Source organism: Ischnura elegans, chromosome 7 (assembly GCF_921293095.1).
Source record: "Ischnura elegans chromosome 7, ioIscEleg1.1, whole genome shotgun sequence".
NCBI classification, from domain to species: domain Eukaryota; kingdom Metazoa; phylum Arthropoda; class Insecta; order Odonata; family Coenagrionidae; genus Ischnura; species Ischnura elegans.
Window position 1 is genome coordinate 6,612,583 of NC_060252.1, and position 20,746 is coordinate 6,633,328.

Here is a 20,746-nt window from a genome sequence, read left to right on the forward strand (position 1 = left end):
ATATGTTACGGCGAAAAATGGATATTCCTCAATGAGATATCCTTTCATAAGCTAAAAATACAAAAAAAGCGAATGTCGTCGCCAACTCTTTTATGTGTTACTGACGTCATTAGAATTCTGGTTTCTTTTGTTAGTTTATGGAGAATATTGAGGGAAAGTATCACTCACGAGAATATAAACGATAGCAAACCACGGGAGGCCGATGCTGGAGAAGGAGGAGGAGTAGCTGTGACCCTCCCGGCACGAACTCGTGGCGTCATCAACTTCTCGACGGAAGGGCGAAAAAAATATTTATTTGTTACCGTGGATAGTTCTAGGGGGAAGCGGCGGATCGGAGAACAGATACGCGTCTATTTATATTTTAAACTCCATGGCAATCGACAATAAACAACAAACAGGTTTTAAAGATCATACGTTGGCCGGTCTCGGTGGCGGCGGGTAAAGTCCTCGCCTGCCAAACATGAGGTCGCGGGTTCGAGTCCCGACTGGGTAAGTTCCCCTTAACCAGGGTATGGTTGTTTGTGTACGTTTAATTGTTGAATTTGTTGAATATCCCGATTTAAAATGGCCTATGAGAGCTGTATTCGGAGCTTTGGGAATAAAATTCCTCGAGGCATATTTGTGGACAAAAAGTTTCTCCGAATGAAATTAAGTAATGGCTAAATAATTACGATTTAATTAGAAAGAGTAGGTTTCGCAAGCGAATTACCAACAACTGTCGAAATATGAGTTCTAAGTTTTGTTATTAAACCCGTGGTCTTGTGAATGCTTGTCGTGAAATTTAATTCCGTGTATTCTACACATACTACACGGGTTGCCCCATGGGTTGACTCATACGCCTTTGCAAACTCTTTGACGTTAGGCTGTTTCTCAATTCATCATCCAAGTTCGTAATTACAGGAAGTTCTAGTGCTTCTTTGTTCTCCAGTCGTGTTAGTTCTTTGTGCTCTCGCTTCGCGCTCTGTCTCTGCCGTCTGTGTTGTTCCACGAGATTTCCTCCCAACAAGTTCGCGACTTCGCCGTCTCCCGCGTCTTCTCTCCCTTGCTCCCCCCTTCATTCACCCCCTCTGTCCATTGCCTGTTTGATCCTTCTAATTGCTTCCCAACTCGCGCGCAGAACTCCGCAAATTCGGCTCGAAATCTTGGAAGATTTTATTGCACAGTGGCTACCACCTACGTCCCAGCCAAACTTGTGCAAATTCAAGTGTCGTCTGATTTTATGCATTTGACGGTTCCCAACATTATATGTTCGGTCCAGGAAATTCTCTACTCTCTAGAATCTTTAGACTTACACGTTGTCTTCTATAGTTTGATTCGGGCTCCTCGTAACTTAGCAAGTAGAGAGGAGAAATTTGCTTGGGTGATATGCGGGTTGTCTGAACTGGTATTTTTATCGCCAATTTACGCACATAGGGAAATAATACATTTCATTAATAAAGCTATAGATACCGTATGCATGGTGCTAACATCGTTGGTTTTGACGAAGGGGTAATCTACACTCATTCTACCCTCTCGGATGACAAAATAAAAGTATATACATTTCGTTTGCATGATGCATGGATTTCAATGAGGAACTTGCATGGGTCGTAGATTGCTCTAAAAACTATTTTGAATAAGTCAAATGGATCCATTGGCTCGCAAAAATACCTTCAGTTTCTCCATTCAACATCAAAAGAAATAAAAAAATTGCATTTGAAATCGAGAAAAATTTCTCTGAGCCGACCACTGCGCGAAGACACCCGAGCGTTGCCGAGGCCAGGCGTGACGTCATAGGTGCCTAAACAACCGTAGGGAGTTGGGAAATACGCTGAGCGCATGGTGTAAAATTTGTTTTGAGGGAGTATTTAGCCGCTCGTCGTCACTTTATTTTGTTCTGTTATTCTTGGGCAAGTTTTCCTAATGCAATTGTGCCTAGATTATTACTTGGGATATTAATAATGCAGCATCGGGATGATGAAGTACAAGCGTTTCACTTCGTACGTTTTAGTTACCAGAAAAATGGATGATAACGTTGCCACTCGTTCGAATAGTACACCTGAAATTCATCTACATCTACATAATACCCCGAAAGCCGCCTAAGGCGTGTGGCATGGGTTGTTAGGACACCAAAAATTGATGCCTCGACCCTCATGGAATTTGTTAAGACAAATTATTGCTATACGTCGGCGGCAAATCGAGATGTAAAAGACTTGTAATACTGGAGGATAACGATCGTAAGCTGTGCTGTTGACATTAGAGTAAGCTGTGCTGTTGTATTTGGCAACGCCGAATTAGCGGAGAAGGTAGTCCTATCCGTCCTACGGTACGAATTCACAGCAAAACAGTCTGCACGCAATCCACATGTGAGATCGCGAATCGGTTCCGCTGCCAACACACACACAAGCTACAACCTACTTCAATAATATAGGTAAATCCATAAACAATATACTAGCATATACCATAAAATATAGTGGGAAATAGGCAAATACTCTTATCAAAAACTGGAAGTCACTGCCACATTCTTATATTCATCACGTACAACTTACAATAACAGAACTCGTTATGATGAAAACAACTATTTATTCACTGATTTAAACCCTTAAATTAGCCCACACAAGTGACACAGGTGACTTTTCTCACTACTATTCGTTGAAATAATGGAATAACAAACTTCACTCACAGTTTTTATTTCAATAGCGTGATCGTGCAATGTCATATCTACGGTGAACAACGGAGATTAGCACGCCACTGACAATTTTTACACTACTGTTAGACATTTATCGATAGCGTAATAGCACTTTTTACAATTCAATCACGATGGAACACTGATAACTCTTGGCCGATATTTTTCAACCTTGTCAAACTTTGTGCATTACAACCACTGGCACTGTGATTATTATCAGTAGCTTAACGAGAGATGTCACGTTGAAAATAACACTATTTTGTCACAAAAATGTTCCTAGATGTCTCCAATCAGCGAGAAAAAGTTGCATTGACTGGAATTCACCCCATGATACAAGGACAGACAGTCCTAAACGACGAATTCTCCGGTACCTACGAATAAACGGATGAAGTTATTGTATATAAAAGCTAAGTGGACATTAGTAAACATCACAATTGTTCTAATTACATCCTTAAATGAATGATATGCCGTCGATAACATTAACTTACAATTAACGTATCCCACTTCCAATGGCCGTGGCTCAGACTCCTACAACGATGTTATTTAGATATTATAAAATTTTTGGTTTAACTGCTCCAGTTTTATATTTTATGCCGTTACTCAGATATTAATATTATAAATAATGCAAAATATGAGGGCTTCCAAGCCTCTATCGTGGGATATTTATCTTTAAACAGAAAATAATCAACACGTCTAACAAACGAAGATCTCACAACGGCAGGCAACTATTACAAACAATCACAATAGCTTCGCGTGATGTTTAGGCACCTTTGACGTCATCGAGGCTTCGTCGGCAGAGGCTTGGAGGGTGAGGGTGTTTTTCCCGCGCTTTAAAATTCGTTATATTTATCGTTAAATATCTCGCGAAGGAAAACTCAGATATACATGCGGTTTTCTTTGTTGTACTCAGAAAATAATTTTCTGTTCGCCTGTGAAATAAAAAAAATTCATGCAAGTTCCCCAATCGTTATAGAGGCTTGGGTTGTGAAATATAATAGTATGGGAAAATGGAGTGACTGATGCCCAAGTAGCAGTGGTCTCCCCAGAATATGTACTGCGGGCAGCCATTGCTAGGGGAAAAAGTTCGGGGGGGGGGGGGGGGGGGCTGAAATCCCCAAAGCTTCCCTCCCCTCTATTTACGCGCCTGCTTATAACTGATGCCTCAACAACAACGAAAAAATATTGTCAATGCGCTTGAAAAAGCAAATTGACAACTTCGTCAGTTTTTTTGAAAATTGCCAAAACTTTTAGGCAAAATATTACCTGAGATATTCATCACTTTGAAAAATGTTGAGTATCGGTGATGTGATACATATTTTCCAGAGTGATGGATTCTTCACTGACGGACTGGCCCTAATCTTCCGTATGGATAGTATCACGATTCACTCCGAGAAAATGAAATGGCACTCTATCATTAACAGCGATAAATTCGTCGCTTGGAGGTGTCGATGGCGGTGCGTGTTTATTAAAATTTTAAATGTGGAAAATCAATAAAGAAGTGTTTGTTTAGTCCATCATCAAAAAGACAAGATTGTCGTTTTTTCTTCAATTTTAAAACTCCGAGGCGAAAATTACGCCAAAAGGTATCCATTGCTTTGGAAAATATACTTTATCAGTACCGCTGGCCTCTTATTATTGGTAGGTATCGAAAAAAGTGATTTTCTTTTTTTTCTGTTCAATTTAAAGTTAACATAGTGAAATTTTGAATTTGTAACACGGTTTTATACATTGGTGATGGTTGTTGTAATGAAATTATTTTTGTTTGGGTTGGTTTTAGTTTTTGTAATTTACAAAAATAGACAGTGATTGATGGAGAAATAATTGTATAATTAGGAAGAAATATTTATTTTGTGATAAAAAACTGACATGCTAAGTTGGTATCACAATTGTCTCCTAGAAATAATAATGGCATTTTAGGAAAAACCCATTTACATCGATAAATTTGTTCCTCTTGAGATGTCGTTTTTCAACGTTTCAAATAGATGATCGGTGTCTCTTCGATAGGTGTGTGTTTGTGCTTGACCCTCCTCTGATAACTCCCTCACAACTCTTTGGGATCAAACGGGTGGCGGTTGTTGTTATCAGTCACCAGGGCGATGTCCTCCCCCCTGCCGGTCGAATTGGAAACTAAATCCATGAGGATTAAAATTTCATTCACTCGTATACCGCCGGATGAAAATTTAATGGAGGCAGCGGCTTTTTTCCTCCTTATCTCCGAAATTGTTTTCCACAAATGTTAGTTTGGTTTCCTGTCGCCATCTTGTCTCGCCTGACCGCCACCAATGAGCACAGAAGCAAGCATTCCCATCGAAGGAAAATGTCATGTGGTGCGTGGAAATGTCATCGACGAGACTTGAGAGGTATTACGAAATACTTGGGCCGCATCAATCAATCATTCATTAAGTTCACCACATCAAGAAGTCCAAGAGCCTCTGATATAACTTATGTGGAGGAAACCGGAACTATGGGAAAGGAGGAATTTTATCCTCCGCAGCTGTAGAATGAGGTTTCACAAAAGAAGCTAATAATTATTATATTCCTACTTATATCACACGGCCCAATCCAAAATCCCCGGATACTCTCAAATATAAGATTTTATGGAACGATATTAGAATGATCATGAACGTCCTTATCTAATATTGCATCACACGATCCTCGGACTTGAATTTGCTAAAGGTTTATTTGGGCTTGTTGCTATGTAAACATAGAAAATTGTGTTTGGGTGTTTAATTGCTTTAATAAAAATTATCAGATATGAAATTAAACCTCGCTGTAAGTCATGGAAATATTTATTTTATTTCTAGATGTAATGAGTTTACGATCGCAATTCAAACGCTTAGGATATCAAACTTGGTTAGTCGACGGCTTCTTTGTTCTGCTGGGAGTAATAATGAATATACGATCTTATCCATTATGCTAATGAAACTGGTATCTAGGATGTTAGAGAAGATACAGGATTTTCAGCATGCTGGCTGTGGGCAGAACGAAGATGATGATCTTGCACCTACTGTGATGTAATCTCTAGTATTCGCGGATATGTGCATGGCGAAGGATCGCGTGATTCAGCCTTTGCGTTGCATTCTATCTGTCGTCGCGTACGTTACTTAGACGCGTCAATAAATAGTTTCTTCCGTATTGCCGCCGAGGTCAAAGCATGGATTCCTTGAATCAACAGCTTAAACCCTTATGCCAGCTGTGAGTTTATGAGTACGTGTCACTCCAACTCAACGGGTTATATTTAATCGTGACCTATTAATCGTTCAAGACATACGCTATTATCTCGGCCTAAGCTTAAAATAAACCCTTTTCAAAAGCAACTTGGAATACAAATATGGGAATTTTATTTCCACAAAAATATTTCCTTAACATTTTTCAATTACGATAAGCGAAAATTTGGCGAGAGTGTTCTATGTTTACTTATAATTATAATTTAAGCTGAAGGCGATATTATAAAAAAAAGTAATACATGCCAATAAAAAACTCGTGGAAAAGGAGTGATGTGCTGGTTCTGTCAAGTCCCTTTCGTAATTTTTTAGGCTAAAATTTAGCGACATTTAATATTTTGAACTCTAAAACCTTGTCCTTCTGGTTCAATTTAGTTTTGGTGGCAGATGTCGTCTTTCCAAATGAAAGCGTAAAAAATGACATCATATTTATCGTCTTTGGTTCAGGGGTTCATTTGATCCCATACGTCTCCATGTCTACCAATTCAAAAAATGGTCGTTAACAACAGTTTGCTCGATTTGATGTGCTCATATATTGACGTTTAACTTGAAAGAACCCTGGGTCAGATTGCAATGGAATGAATATCTCGCATACCCTATTTCAATCAAGTGTGACTATATTTCATTGGAGGGAGCCATCTTCAGTTTTTTCGGACGTTAGGAATTTCAGACTATAAAAAGAACGAATTTGCGGCTTCTGCTCACGTAATCAGTGATTAAAGTCTCTGCGATCCAGTGTCACACGGTCCTATGACACAATTGTCTGATTCCGAGGAAGGCGTTTGTTTTCATGTCGCTTATTTCTACTGAAAATTCAATTTCCGATACATTTGATGCGATAAATTATTTTATTTGTCAACCTTTTTCATTTATTTTTAAGTAACATCGAATTAGGTGTTTAATTGTTGTATTCAACTTTTACCTACCAAGCAGCCACCTTATACGTCTTTTCAGATTCACTCTTGAGGTTTCCTTACCCCAGGATTGATTCCTCTGAATTTATTTTTAAAAATCGTTACCTAATTTACTTACCACAGAGCTTCGCTGGATTTCTCCGCTCCATCTGCGTGGCAGGAGCGTGAATACAACGAGCCCCGATGTTCGTTTGTTTTCGGGTCGAGCGTCGAAATCAATGGAGGGCCGAGGTTGGTTGTGCCGCGCATTGTTACGCCGAATTACACGGGAGGGCCTCCGCGTGCGTGACAACCGGCTGTTTACTTCTCTTCGGAGTGCGCCCACCACATATCGAGGCATCTTCTTTCGCCAGTAAGCCATAAAAACCCCTCAAACATATCCGCGTCTTTTATGGATCATTTTCGTGTTCACCTTACGTATTTTCACAAACATTTTTTTTACAATTACCTACCCCGCGTCCTTTTCAATAGTTCGCTTCTATTCCTTTCGGCATTATTTATATTCTGTGTTTTCCCAGTAACGGATTTTGCGAAAGCTTTTACGAAGTTTTTTTCATGAGATTTAATCCAGCTGAAAAATAATATTAATAGGCAAAATAAATCGTCTGCAGAAGGTTTAGTCTTAGTAAAATTCATCGAGGGAATTGTCCAAAGCTCATATCATTCCGGAGAAATCCTTCCAATGATGTGAAAATGGCTTCATTTGAGAGGTCGCGAGTTTGAAAGCAGCTGCTTTTTTTTTTAATAGAATGAATTCTTGAGGCGAAGGATTACTTTCTCATGGGAAAGAAAGAAAGAGATATTTTACCGAAAATTCTTCATGATTCTTTTAAGAAAATCTTGTGATCCATACATAATTTGATTATTTCACCATTATAAAAAGACGAGCGATATGAACAAGTGAGATCGAAGAAATAGCTCACATTTCGTTTCTTTTTGGAATAGGTACCTTATGTGTATATTGCCGTACCTTTCGTTATGGTAGAAGAATTCTCATTTGCTCACTTACTCCGTGAATCTAACTTAAATTATAAATATCTTTTGGACTTTTACTTGATTGATAACCTGGCAGATTGTATTCACGATGCCCTCTCGGGCTTCCCACCAGGTTAATGAGTGAAAAGTTATCAATATTTCTGTGGATGAGTCCACAAACGTCTTCATGGAATAAACTTACATTAAAAAATTGGCTTGCAGATTTCCGCAGCTTATTTTATTTCTATACATATGTATCTGTTCTTCCGGGTCCGATTCATTTTCCACTCAACGTTATACTCATCTTAGCTCCTGGAAGCTTTATCAAAAGACCGAGTAAATTGGCTCCATCTCAGTATTTTATGCGAGCATATGTGCACGTGTGCCCATTGTTGGCTCAACAATGGGACTATAGACACAACAATGATATCACAGAGACACGTCTATGGCTAAGTTCTAACAACACGTACCTCAAAACTTGGTCGGTCTTACGCAGGTACCTTAAACAAAGCGTAATAACATTTAAAAATATATAATAAAAGGGAAAAACAACTCTTTGTTTGCAAACGTATGCTTCTTTTTCAGTTTTATGAACTTTTGGTTTTTAATTTCAGTGTACAAATAAAAAAGTTAAAAAGCGTTTCTTTTGCTCTCCTAAAAAGTTACCATTTTTGAGATACGTGTTGTTAGAACTCAGCCCTCGATATGCTCTAACTGAATCCTTAGACGTGGCCAATTTCCTCGGTCTTTCGCTAAAGCTCGCAGGAGCTGAGAGTTGTGGAAACGTTGAGTAGAAAATGAATCAGACGGACCATTTCCTGGAAGACACGGCCACAGGTATTTCTTTAAAATGTTAAATTCAGTTTTCAAACAAAGTTTTTTTTCAAGTTGCTGTTTATATCTATTGTCGTTAAGGAGGAACCTGCGCTTCGAAATACTGCTTTCATTAGTTAGATAAACTCGATAACAACGAGTTAAAATCGCTAAATTAGTCATTCATAAAAATTAAAAGCAATGCTAAATCAATCAAAATAGCTGTACAATGCATGAATTTGACTTAAAATGGAATAATCTAGTGATATGAAGAATGGCTGTTATATTGACTCTTAGGTATCGGAAGAATTTAAATACTTTCTCTGGAAATACAGTAAAGCTTTATAACTACATCATTTGTGATGAATAAAATGAACTTAACTAATGAGACCTTTTGCTCTGTTAATTTCAACCTAATTTGGAAAAATGGTTTATTTATAATTGCTGACCACCAACTTGACAACGCTGCCAACATGTCGTAGTTTCACAGCGGTTGAGCACCTTTGTTTGTTTACGTTACCTCGTCGAGTTACGTTGCATTGTGACAATATTACTCGTTTTATTATCCCTTTTACTTAGCCTTAAGATATTAAATATACCTTTGGGCTAAAGTGATGGCGTCTTTATGCCGATTTAAAGGCAAATTTGTGTCTGAAGGTAAAGGTAAGAGCTTGGATTATTTGAGGAAACGAAATGTGGCCGAAAGTGAATCCATCAATTCCATCGAAGCGATTTCAACGAGTGCATCTGTTGAAGGATACCGAATCGTTTACGTGCATTTTTAATTTCTTAAGAAATTTTTGTAATATTTCCCAACATTAAGTGTCCATCATTGTTTAAATAATCAATGTTTATGTCTTGATTTATGAAGATTAAAGTCCTTGTCGAATGACTGACACAAAGCTCTTTAATGTTTATTTCTTTGTAGATTTTCCATTCAATAGCCTCATCCATACTATTAATAAGGAGTTGATTAGTGAAAATTAGAAACTAATGTGTCAGTTATAACCCAAATGTAATTCGAATCATTAGTATCAGGATAATGAAATAATACTTGTTCCTAGTGCCGAAGTTTCAGTAAATTTGGAAGGCTGGCATTGCAACTTCTACGGACTCACTTATGTCAGCTGCCATCGATTGCTCAGGAATGCATCCTAATTTTTATCCTCCTGCAATGACTTCATGAATAGGTAAATGTATTTACTGTTGTTTTTTCAAATTATGCTAATTGGACCTTTGGAAAACGTATCAAAGTAAATTGTTTGGTCGGTGAAAAAGGAAGTACTCTTGTCTATTTTATTTTATACTTTCGAAGAATTACATGGGTGAGTATTCGATTAATTAGTACGTTCGCGAAGTTGTATTTCCAAATACTACATAGTCGGTACCCAACGGCAATATGCTTGTCTCGTGGTATATTCATTTACCTGTACGTTCTAGACATTCTAGTCATTCTAGTCGTTCTAGACATTTAATATCAATTAAACTGATGATTAAATACATAATGCGCTAGATTTTCTACTTCACGCTTAGAACTTCTATTTAAATAAGTATTTTCTACAAGTTGAAAACGATGCATATTTTTCGAAATAAACGTAAAAAAATTTGAAGTAGTATTCAGAAGAACAGATAAACTATCGCAAGTCTCATTATATTCTATCATTTTCGCTTTTGAAGCGATACGCCGACAATTTCAAGGGATGTATTGAATTCCGGTCATGATTATTCGCATGTTTAATAAAATGTAGTCGCATATAGGAATTACTTGAACAACCAGCACTGATAAATTTCATACTTCGGTGTATAGCACGTTTCGAGATGAACTGAATATTCGTTTCATGAATACGTATAAAAATGACTCCAAAAAATCCAATTCACTGGATTTATGCAGCGGTCGACAGGTGCAATATCGCTCTTCATATTTAACCTCCGTATATTTGCAACGTTGCCACTACCTCCGCCGCATAATGGCTGCTCGCTCTGCAGAAAACCGGAAGTATGTTCTTTAAACTTAAATACTGGCGCTAACATATCGGTAACCCCTTCTCAAAAAATACATATATTAAGCATCGATGTCTATTCTATGCTGTGCTAATTTTTCAACGATAAATTTCGGGCCAAATTTGAGATAAAAAATGTTTTACAAGGTAAGGTCATCATTCTCCCATAAAGACAATGTATTTCAAGGTGGAAATCCGTCATTTTCAAATCCATAAATCTTTCTTAAATGGCCGGTGACATAGTAATATTTTTTCACTATTCGATAGAAAAAATAATGAGCAACAACATATGTCAAAATAAGGGGAGGTTTTCGGGCATGTTTGAAATGATGGTTCCTCCTTAAGCGTTTTTAAAATGGATTTTGAAGATGGATCCTTAGAAGGTGACACCGTGGCGTCGCCGTTGACGTTATTGTTCTCCAATGGGATCCCTAAAACCTCTTTGGAGAGTCTATCCCAATCCCTCGATGTCTTGAGCAGCTTTTGAGTTTTCTCAAAGTGAAAAAATGGCCATTATTTTAGGCTTCTTGTTTCGTTTCCGCCAATATTTTCGGAACTAAAAAGCCTCGCACAGCTGCGACGCTCCTTGACCCTTTCACACAGGATTTTGTACTTTCCCGGTGAACTAATGAGATGAGTTCTTCTCGGGTTTCCGTCCGGGTCAGATCTTCAGCTGCCAGTAGACGTTTCAATGGCTGACTCCTCCATCATCCCCAAGCGTTGATGCCGGCTTGTTCATGTCCAACAATAGTTTATCCCGGGAATAAATGGCAATTATATGAAATATATGAAACTTCTACAAAAAATAATAATAAAAACAATACATTCGCGTATATTCACAGTATATTCGCGGATCTGTTTAGGCTGTCGTCTCTTCAGCATTACTGCGGGTCGAAACACTGGTGCGGGAGTTGTATCTGCTGGAATACCCCCAGGGGCGGCGGAAAACCCGTGAAACTACGGTCAGGCCACCGCAGTACAATAAACTATAGAAATATTAACATCCCAAGAAAAGACTATGTCGATATTAACAATATATAAAACATTTAACGAATATTGAACAGATGGTAAATTGAATCTGATAATTAATATTAATATAAACAGGCAAATTAATAACCGATAAATAAATGATGCCTTTCACTGAATCACTCGCTGTTATTCTCACAAGTTGAGGGGTTCTCCGAGTTCTTCTTCGTGTTCTTTTTCCTCCACTTCAGATGGGCTATGGTCGCCGTCGCTAGGGCCCCTGGGTGATTTGACGCTGACGTTGGGATTTCTGCGTCCTGATGCTAAAGGTGGAGATGGTCACCGTCGAATCAAGGGGCTGAGTATATCTTTCTCTCGTTGGCATCGAACACAGAACCTTTCTCTGGAAGCATGATGTCCCTGAAGAGCCGTGCGCTAGGTATATCCTCCAGGCGTTGATTTTCTCGCCTTTATATAATTTTCAGACCCGTGAGTTCCGAGTAAGGTGGCTCCTGATTGGCTGGTTTCCCTTTCCCTCCTTGGTTCCCTGATTTTCCGGAGGATGGCCCTCGATGATTGGCTGAGTGCATATCCAGAATATCTGTTGAATTTCCTCTCCTCCATTTGGATCTCAATATGGCTTCTTTGTCAATCTATCCCATATCCCATGTCTGCCATACAGATCGATTCCGTCTTGTCAAAACGGATACTACGGTGGTCTTGTGCTAGGCTGGATAGCCTATCCTATTGCTTCGGTCGTATTTTTTTACTCTAGTTTCGATAGTTCGGCCAATCTCTCCTGTGTAAGCTTCCACGCGTTCTCACGGAATTCCATAAACTCCCGAAGGTTCGAGTCCAATTTTAACTCCGTAGACTCCTTAACTCTATTCTCTCGTCCCATCTAGCACTCACATTGAAATTTCTATTATTTATCTATTTTATTAAAGATTATTAGAAGATTATTTATTAGAAGACTCAATTATTCCATCCCGTTTTGGAAAACAGAGATTTATTCCGTAAATAAGAACACTTTTACATATTTACTTCCGTAAGAACGACAAATTCAAACTATATTCTCTCGGTGACGCTGAAAATGTAATAGGTACTATCATTTGCAAAAGTCTTGCAACAAATCGAGCGGCGCCACTTTCGCTCCACAAAGATTGTGCCCGGAAATTGTATGGTTTTCGGGTGTATGCAACAATCCAATACTAGTCTTCATGGTTCAATGCATGGAGAACGGGTCATTGGGTGGGTGAGGTATTTTGTCATCCTTTTCAGTCTCGGGATTTGACCGCTTCCATTTAAGTGAAATTAATGTTCATGATATTCCTCCAAACACATTGTAGCATTTAATGCAGTAGGAAAGATCGAAGGTAATTCCTCGGAGAGATTTTAAAAAGTTGGTTGCTTGGCTCTTTTTGAGTGATCTCAGCTCTTTTCAGAGAGCTGGAAATCACGAGTCGTTCACTGTGAACATGGCAGACTTTTGTTTACATCTATCGACTCGGGTTGATGTTTTAATATAATATCTACGACATATGATACGAGGCGGCTTTGAAATTCCCAGTGTTTCATCGCATAAATATCTGAGCAAACACGTAAAATATGAATTAGTTAAGCTGATCGGCATTAATCGTTGCGTAAGTAATAACAGAGTTCTCCGACGTCCGTCAATCGGTAAAGATGTTTTCCTTTCCACTTATTCAAAGTATGACGAGGAAAACTTAATGCCAGCTAAAAGTCCCATTTTTAATGATTGTCGGATTTCAATAGGTATTGTTTGATAATATGTTCTACTGCTGAATTAGTGTGAATGCGAATAATAACTCTAAGCTGCTATGGCGTTGATAATTAAGTTATCTTATTTAGATGCAATCATTTACATATACACTGATGAATTCGGGATAATGTAGATTACTTACTTAGCATTATTAATTGAATTATCTACTTGCATTAAGTAGGTTACATTGTATTAGGAAATGTGTTTGTTGGCAATACGTTTTATGTTTAAGGCATCAGTGGAACTGCAGCACATTTCATAAAACCTTTCAAGTCGAGTAAGAAGGACGTAAGCAAATCCTAACAGAATTTCTGTTTGTAATGAATGTATACGTTTGCTTCATTAGAAATACAAATACCGAGTTTGAAACATAATAACATATAATAATAACTTTAAAAGACGATACCATACCGAAGTCGCAGGCGACAACATCATTATATTCCTATTGTATATACTAACCAGCCGAAACATAGAGTATGCGAAAGCCTCCGTGCTCAAGTTATAATCATATAAACGAATAAAAGACTAATATACCGAGAAAGTGATTATTTTGATCAAATTCGTTCAAGTGAGAAGCCGTAGCAGAAGCACATGAAGGAGCTCAGTGTTACAATAACATCAAATAATTAAAATTACCGTTTGATGACCTTGAGCTAGAAATAGCTCAGTGGATAAACATTCGGGCTGGTGGTAGGAGGGGCCTGCGTTCAAATTCATCCCGTGGCCGAAAATTTTTATCCTCCGCATAGCCGTATTTTATTTTAATGTTTTTAATATTTTTGAAATTTATGTTAAGAGGGTACCAGCTATTGAATTTGAGCATCTTTTGCAACAATTTCTAATTTTAATGACCGTGCGACAGGAATCATGCGTAGTTAGCGCGGTAGGACGAATCAATTGCGTTTTCTTGAAGGAACTCCAATCAGAATCACTGGTGAATGTAATTTCTAGTGCTATATGGTTTCCTTTACAAGTCCGTAACTGCTCAACATTATTAACCTTTGGAATGAGAACTATCGTAATAATCTAAGGTTCCATATACGTAATTTCTTAAATAGATCAATTTTATCTGATTAAAAAGAAAATTATGATTGATATTTTGCAGCGATTATGCTGTCCGTCTATGTAGTATGCTGCCTATTTGTCATCAACTTGTCGCCATCTCCTACCAAGTTAATTTCTCCAGTAAAGTTTTTCAGAACAATTTTACCCTTTTTCGTTTCGTAAATGAGGAGTGACGGAAACTTTTCTTAGAGATAGAAAAAGATATAAATTAAGTGAAAAATTTTACTTTTAAACTTTAGGCTTCAGTATTCTACAATCAGTGTTTTTTTAATACAGTAATTTTGTTGGAAAGGGACAGAATGTGAGACTTATAGCTGATCTACTAAGTACAATCCTTGGAATAACCTATGTAATGGTAATCCTTAATCGTGCACGCACCACGGCGCTTATTTTTAAATATAGGAAAGGCTTATCAAGAGGTATTTATCAACTATTTTTCTAGTGCGTACTTTCTTCAAGCAAATTGTGGCATCAACATGTATATGATAGTGCTACAAATTGGCCCTATTTACACTATTTTGGAAGTACGTGAGAATCACTTACGGCCTGCAAGTTTTACTCAAGGTAACCTACGTCCTCGTCCCTGGCTGGTAAAGTTGCGATAAAGATGTAGGGCAAGACGAGGTGCAGGACCTATTAGCTGACCAAAACTACGGCCCGGGAGCACCCGATTCAGCGTTAAGAGCTGAGGGAGCGGCTTAATTATGCGCAAAGTATTTTACCTCCCTAACAGATGCGCAAAGTATTTCCCTCCCTAAAAAAGGGCGAATATTGGTTAAAATTGACTTTCAATTTAATCTCTGTCCGTTGTTGTTATTGGAAACCTTACCAATGGAGGCATTCATGGATAGGGAAAAGTCGTACTATTAAGTCACTCTTTAAGTTGGTTGTCCTTAATAATATAATAATGGCCGAAATATTAAAATCGAAACAGTAACTAATTTATTATAACAAAAAGAAGATTAATGCGACATGTTCACTAAATATGTTAGTGCTATCGTAAAAATTTAAGCCTAGATATGTAAAGAGTAAAAATAGAGACACATTCTGCTTGCAACGATGAGGCCTAGCGATTTTTTTTGGCAATCAAAATTCCATTTTTTCCCGAAGAAACATTTCCATCGGTGTAAATATATTTATCCAATTAACAAATTGATAATTAATGAAGAAGAAAGCTTATGGAGCTATCTTTATCAGCTTCAACCTACGTAAAGAATTACGTTGTAATACGTTAAATATGGTGGAGACGACGGAGTCGTGTTTCTTTCCGGAAAATTGCCGGTTAATTTTTTTTCATTTATTAATTCTTCTATATCGATCAAATATTTCAACAACTTAATATAACGTCTCCTGAACGACGTTGAATCCCTAAAAAAAAGGGTTACGAGCGAGTTGATTTCTGTTCCTAATGGCGAAATCGCCCCAGCCGGCCTTATGGGGTTTACTATTGGAAGCCAGGCGTCATAGGTACCCACTCTTTTAACGGGTAAATATTTTCAATTATCTACTCCAGTCAACTACGGGTACAAAAATAATCTCAAACGCCGCGACGACTTAACAACATCTACGCTCGTTTACTCAACTGAACATCGTAATGATTTCCTAAGTCTCACTCCCGTGTCACGATGACCCGTTCGTGAGTCGTTCCCGAGCTACCATGAAGATTCATACGTAGATAGTGATCATTCAAACTTAATGGTGGCCAGAAATCGACAATGGAGCGAAAGTGGCGCCGCTCGATTTGTTGCAAGACTTTTGCAAATGATAGTACATATTTAACATTTTTTTCTTTTTTGCTTGTTTCCAATAATATCAACTAAATTAAATGGCACAAATCGATTCATGTCTCTAGAGGAAATTATGAAATTGAAATTATTTTTCACGATGTCAATGAAAAGGCCGGATAATAGAAAAAATTATCAATAAATTATCAGTACGGAGCACTTAAATGGTTGAGATTCCATTACCCGTTCGTCCATGGTGGAGATAATTGAAAGAATTACACAGGCCAACAAAAAAAAACTTTTTTTTTGGTGCCGGGAGTTTTTGAGCTGATATTAACAATATTAGAGGTGCTGAATCCAAATATGATATCCGTTTTTATGTAACAGCTCTACTTTTTTAGATACGGCGCATTTTATGGTTATATTCTTTCAAATTTTTGATATATTTCAGAAAATATTTTTCAAATTTAAATCAATCTATAAATAAACTAATTCATAATCACTCTGCAGTATTTACTTTGAAAATCACCTTTATACCTTTGAGAAAGGGGTTGGGGAGGATTTGGCTTGTTTGAAGAAGGGGGAGACAGGCGTACAGAGCGGAGGCAGTGGGAAAAGATACAACTAAGGGATGTGGGAAACCCACGGTGGAAAAGGACCCTAGTCATAACTGTAGAATAACGACACGTGGGAAGAATCACAGATAAGTGGAGAAGAGTAAAAAAGGGGGTATAGGGTAAAGAGAGAGTGTGTCTTTGAAAATGGAGAGGCGGGAGTAAGTAAGCAGTAAGGGGATTTCCGAAAACAAATGGTCAAATTCTCAAAGTTTTTGTAAAGCAGCCTCTAAAAATGAGCTAAATTCGAAGAAGCTGTGTCAATCATTGTGATGTGTTTTGTTACATTTGTGGGGAATATACTTTAAAAGAAAATAGGAAAAATATTACAGACTTTGTGAAACGTGCATACCTAGGATATTTTGGTGTTCAGCTTGGTAACCAAGGTAAAAAGTAGGCACCGCATGTTGTGTGTAAAACATGCACAGAACATCAGCGGTATTGAACTACAGGAAAAAGGAAAAGTTTAAAGTTTGGTGTGACAATGGTTTGGAGAGAACCTACAAACCATATTGACGACTGTTATTTTTGCATGGTAAATGCTTCGGGAATTAATCGAAAAAATCGCCACAAATGGAAATATACAGATTTGCCTTCAGCTAGACACCCAGTACCCCATTCAGAAGAAATCCCGATCCTAATATTTCAGACATTACGAGATGTATGTGAGGATAAATATGAGCCATGTGAACACATTCCTGATTCTATTGACGATAGTGACAGTGACTACGAGGCAGTATCAACAAATCCTCAACTATTTAATCAAGATGAACTAAGCGACCTTGTTAGAGAATTGAACTTACCGAAGGAAGCATCTGAACTACTAGCTTCAAGGATGCATGAAAAGAATTTAATGGAACAAGGTACAAAAATTAATTTTTATCCCACAATTGAAAAGGATCTGCTACCCCTCTTTACTCAAGAAGACAATCTTACATTTTGTTTAGACGTTAGAGGTCTTCTGAAAGGAATGGGACTACCGCAATATGAAGCTAGTGATTCGCGTTTGTTCATTGATAGCTCCAAGCGTATTTTAAAATGTGTTCTTCACAATGTTAACAAGTTTGGCTCAATACCAATCGCTCATTCAACTGAAATGAAAGAAGAATATGATACAATGGTATTGGCCTTACAGAAGATAAAATACTAGGGACATCGCTAGGTGATTTGTGTAGATTTAAAATTGGTGAACTTTCTTCTTGGGCAGCAATTTAGCAACACAAAATATCCTTGTTTCTGGTGCCTCTGTGCTAGCAGGGACAGACAAACCACTGGATTAAGAAGGAGTGGTCAAAGAGGGAAAACTTAATTATTGGGTAAAAACATTATTGCTGAGTCTTTGGTGAACGGGAGAAAATCACCTTACCGCCCCTTCACGTTAAACTAGGCTTAATGAAGCAATTTGTAAAGGTTCTTGACAATGATGGACCATGCTTCGGCTACTTTAGAATAAAAATGCCGCAGATAAGTATAGAAAAACTTAAAGCTGGTAGTTTTGATGGGCCACAAATCAGACAACTTACAAAGGATCCTGCTTTTGTCAAGCCATTGAATGAGATTGAAAAAAACAGTTGGCTTTCATTTGTTTAGGTAATAAAATTTTTTCTGGGAAATCACAAGCGAGATAAATTATATTGAGCTGGTAAACAATATGCTCTCCAACTTTAAACCACTTGGATGTAATATTAGCATAAAAGTTCACTATACACAGTCACTTAGACTGTTTTCCTGAAAATTTAGGCGACACAAGTGAAAAACAAGGTGAATGATTTCACCAGGAAATCAAAACAATGTAAGATCGCTACCAAGGAAGATGGAATAAACATATGATTGCAGATTACTGCTGGTGCATAAAACGAGACTGTTTTAACAAAGTGCACGCAAGAAAATCGCGCAAAAGGAGCTTCCGTAGTCTTGAGTGACATTTTTACGTCTTTTTTTTCCTTTAAATTGTTTTATTTTAGTAAAAAACGTTACTATTTGTATTCAATTGTATTGTAAAACTATTGTAATTGTAGGTAATTTAACATTCCTATAAATAAATCAAGTCTTTATATTTTGTGGGTTTTATCATTTATGTAATATCATCATATTGAACAATTTTTTACGTAAATAACAACATATCTGTATCTGGAAAACTAGAGCTGATAGGAAAAAACTAATATCATATTTGGATTCAGCACCCCAATTATACTTAGAATCAGCTTTAAAACCTCCGGCACCAAAACCACTGTTGACCTGTGTTATCGAGGATTATTACCACCTGAAGTGAATTTAGCGTGAAAATAAGCGAAGAGGGATTTTGTCGATTTTTGAATTCGCAGGGAAATTAGCGTGAGGTTTTCGGAACTCGCAGCGTTGTAATCATTTGTTTTAGAGTAGCACGCGCTTCTTACCCGTGCTTTGTTCATTGCAAACGTGAATCATGGATGAATACATTGTTGGATGAGAAATATAACGGATATCGCATGAAATAGAGAAGTTAACTCCGGAAAATACACAGAGACAGCTAGGAAACCACTCTAATTAATTTCAATACTTTAAGTGCGGCAGTTTACTGTTAGCTCTCCAGAAGAATGACCGATGACGTTCAGTTCACGCCATTTTTTCTATAAACGTCCCAGAGCTTGGGAGGAAAAATTTCTTGTAGCGCTTAAATTTAATTTATTGCTGGTTTTCCCTCTAAATCAGGCTTAACCAATGAATGCACCCACAAGAAACAGAAGATTTTCTAATCCAATCTCATGCAACTACCTCTTTTCGCTCCCGTGGTGAGTTACAAAATAACTTCGGCGCGTAATCCGCAGGAGACCATTTGAGTGCTGTGGCTTTTGAAGAAGACTTACAAAATGCAAATACATGGTTTTCCCTTTAACCGCGCTGGGAAGTCTAAACACTTTTTCATGCTGGAACAAATTCGGCGAATCCTGGAAAACAGTGACTATTGAAAAATGTGGCACGTTATACATCCCATGTCGTTGATCAGCAGAAAACATTGCGCATTCCTGAGAATGCACTGTGTTTTCAATGCAATACGTTTATAAAATGCTTCGACTGCCTATGATGTTTAGAATGAAGTCGTTAATACGAGATTCAAAGCACGTACTCATGAAAAATAAAATTATTGGAATACAATGCTACTTATAAAAAATTGCCACCGCGTACAACATCCATCGAGGCTAAATAGGTAAATTAGGGCACAGCAATTACGAATTATCCAATTGCTTTGTTTCTCAGACAATATTTCTGGTTATTTCAGCCGAAAACATCGAAAATCATGGCATATATTATGACAAACTTTGACTTAGTTTACAGGCTCATTTCCTTGCTAACAGTGGCGCCGACTCCGTGGGGCCTGAGGGGGCCCGAGCCCCCTCAAAGATTCGTTTGGGGGGGCGGAGCCCTCTCAATATTTCAAGAAAATAATTAAGTTATATTATGTTTAGTGAAATCACAAAAATAAATTGGTAATTTTTATTTCCCATGTTTGACGATAGTTACCTTTTAAAATAAATTCAACAATGTGTTAAAACAAATAATTATAAGGTGAAGCAGGTTGACTGAATCAGGTGGTGTGAATCATGATAGTGTTTCGGTGCTGCGACACACTTTGAATTTAACCTTTTCCCGGGGCAAGACCTCGGATATGGGCCCCCCCAATATTTTTTATAAGTCGGCGCCCCTGCTTGCTAATTACTGAAAAAGTGATCAGGTGACGAGACTTAATGTTTCTGCTAAGAGTTAATGCTCCTTGGATGAAACTTTAAAGTTATGTATACCTATGTATGTACCTATGTATTCATAGTATAAAATAGAGGAATGGCTTTTGCTGAGGGCATTTTAGACTTTTAAATATTTATGGGGTAAAATGTTTTGGAAAATATTTGATGGAAAATATATTCTTTGGGGCGTGCTTCTTAAATATACATTTAAAGTTATTTCCCGATGCGAAATTATTACTTGTAATATCCATGAAATCCGGGTCAAATGCGCCGAGAAGAAAATC

At 37.7% G+C, this 20,746-nt stretch overlaps 1 protein-coding gene across 1 annotated transcript in view; it reads right to left on the reverse strand.

The window, feature by feature from the left end:
* Positions 1-20,746, reverse strand: part of LOC124162505 — a 36,586-nt gene that overhangs the window by 13,106 nt on the left and 2,734 nt on the right. The gene's annotated exons all lie outside the window — the stretch shown is intronic.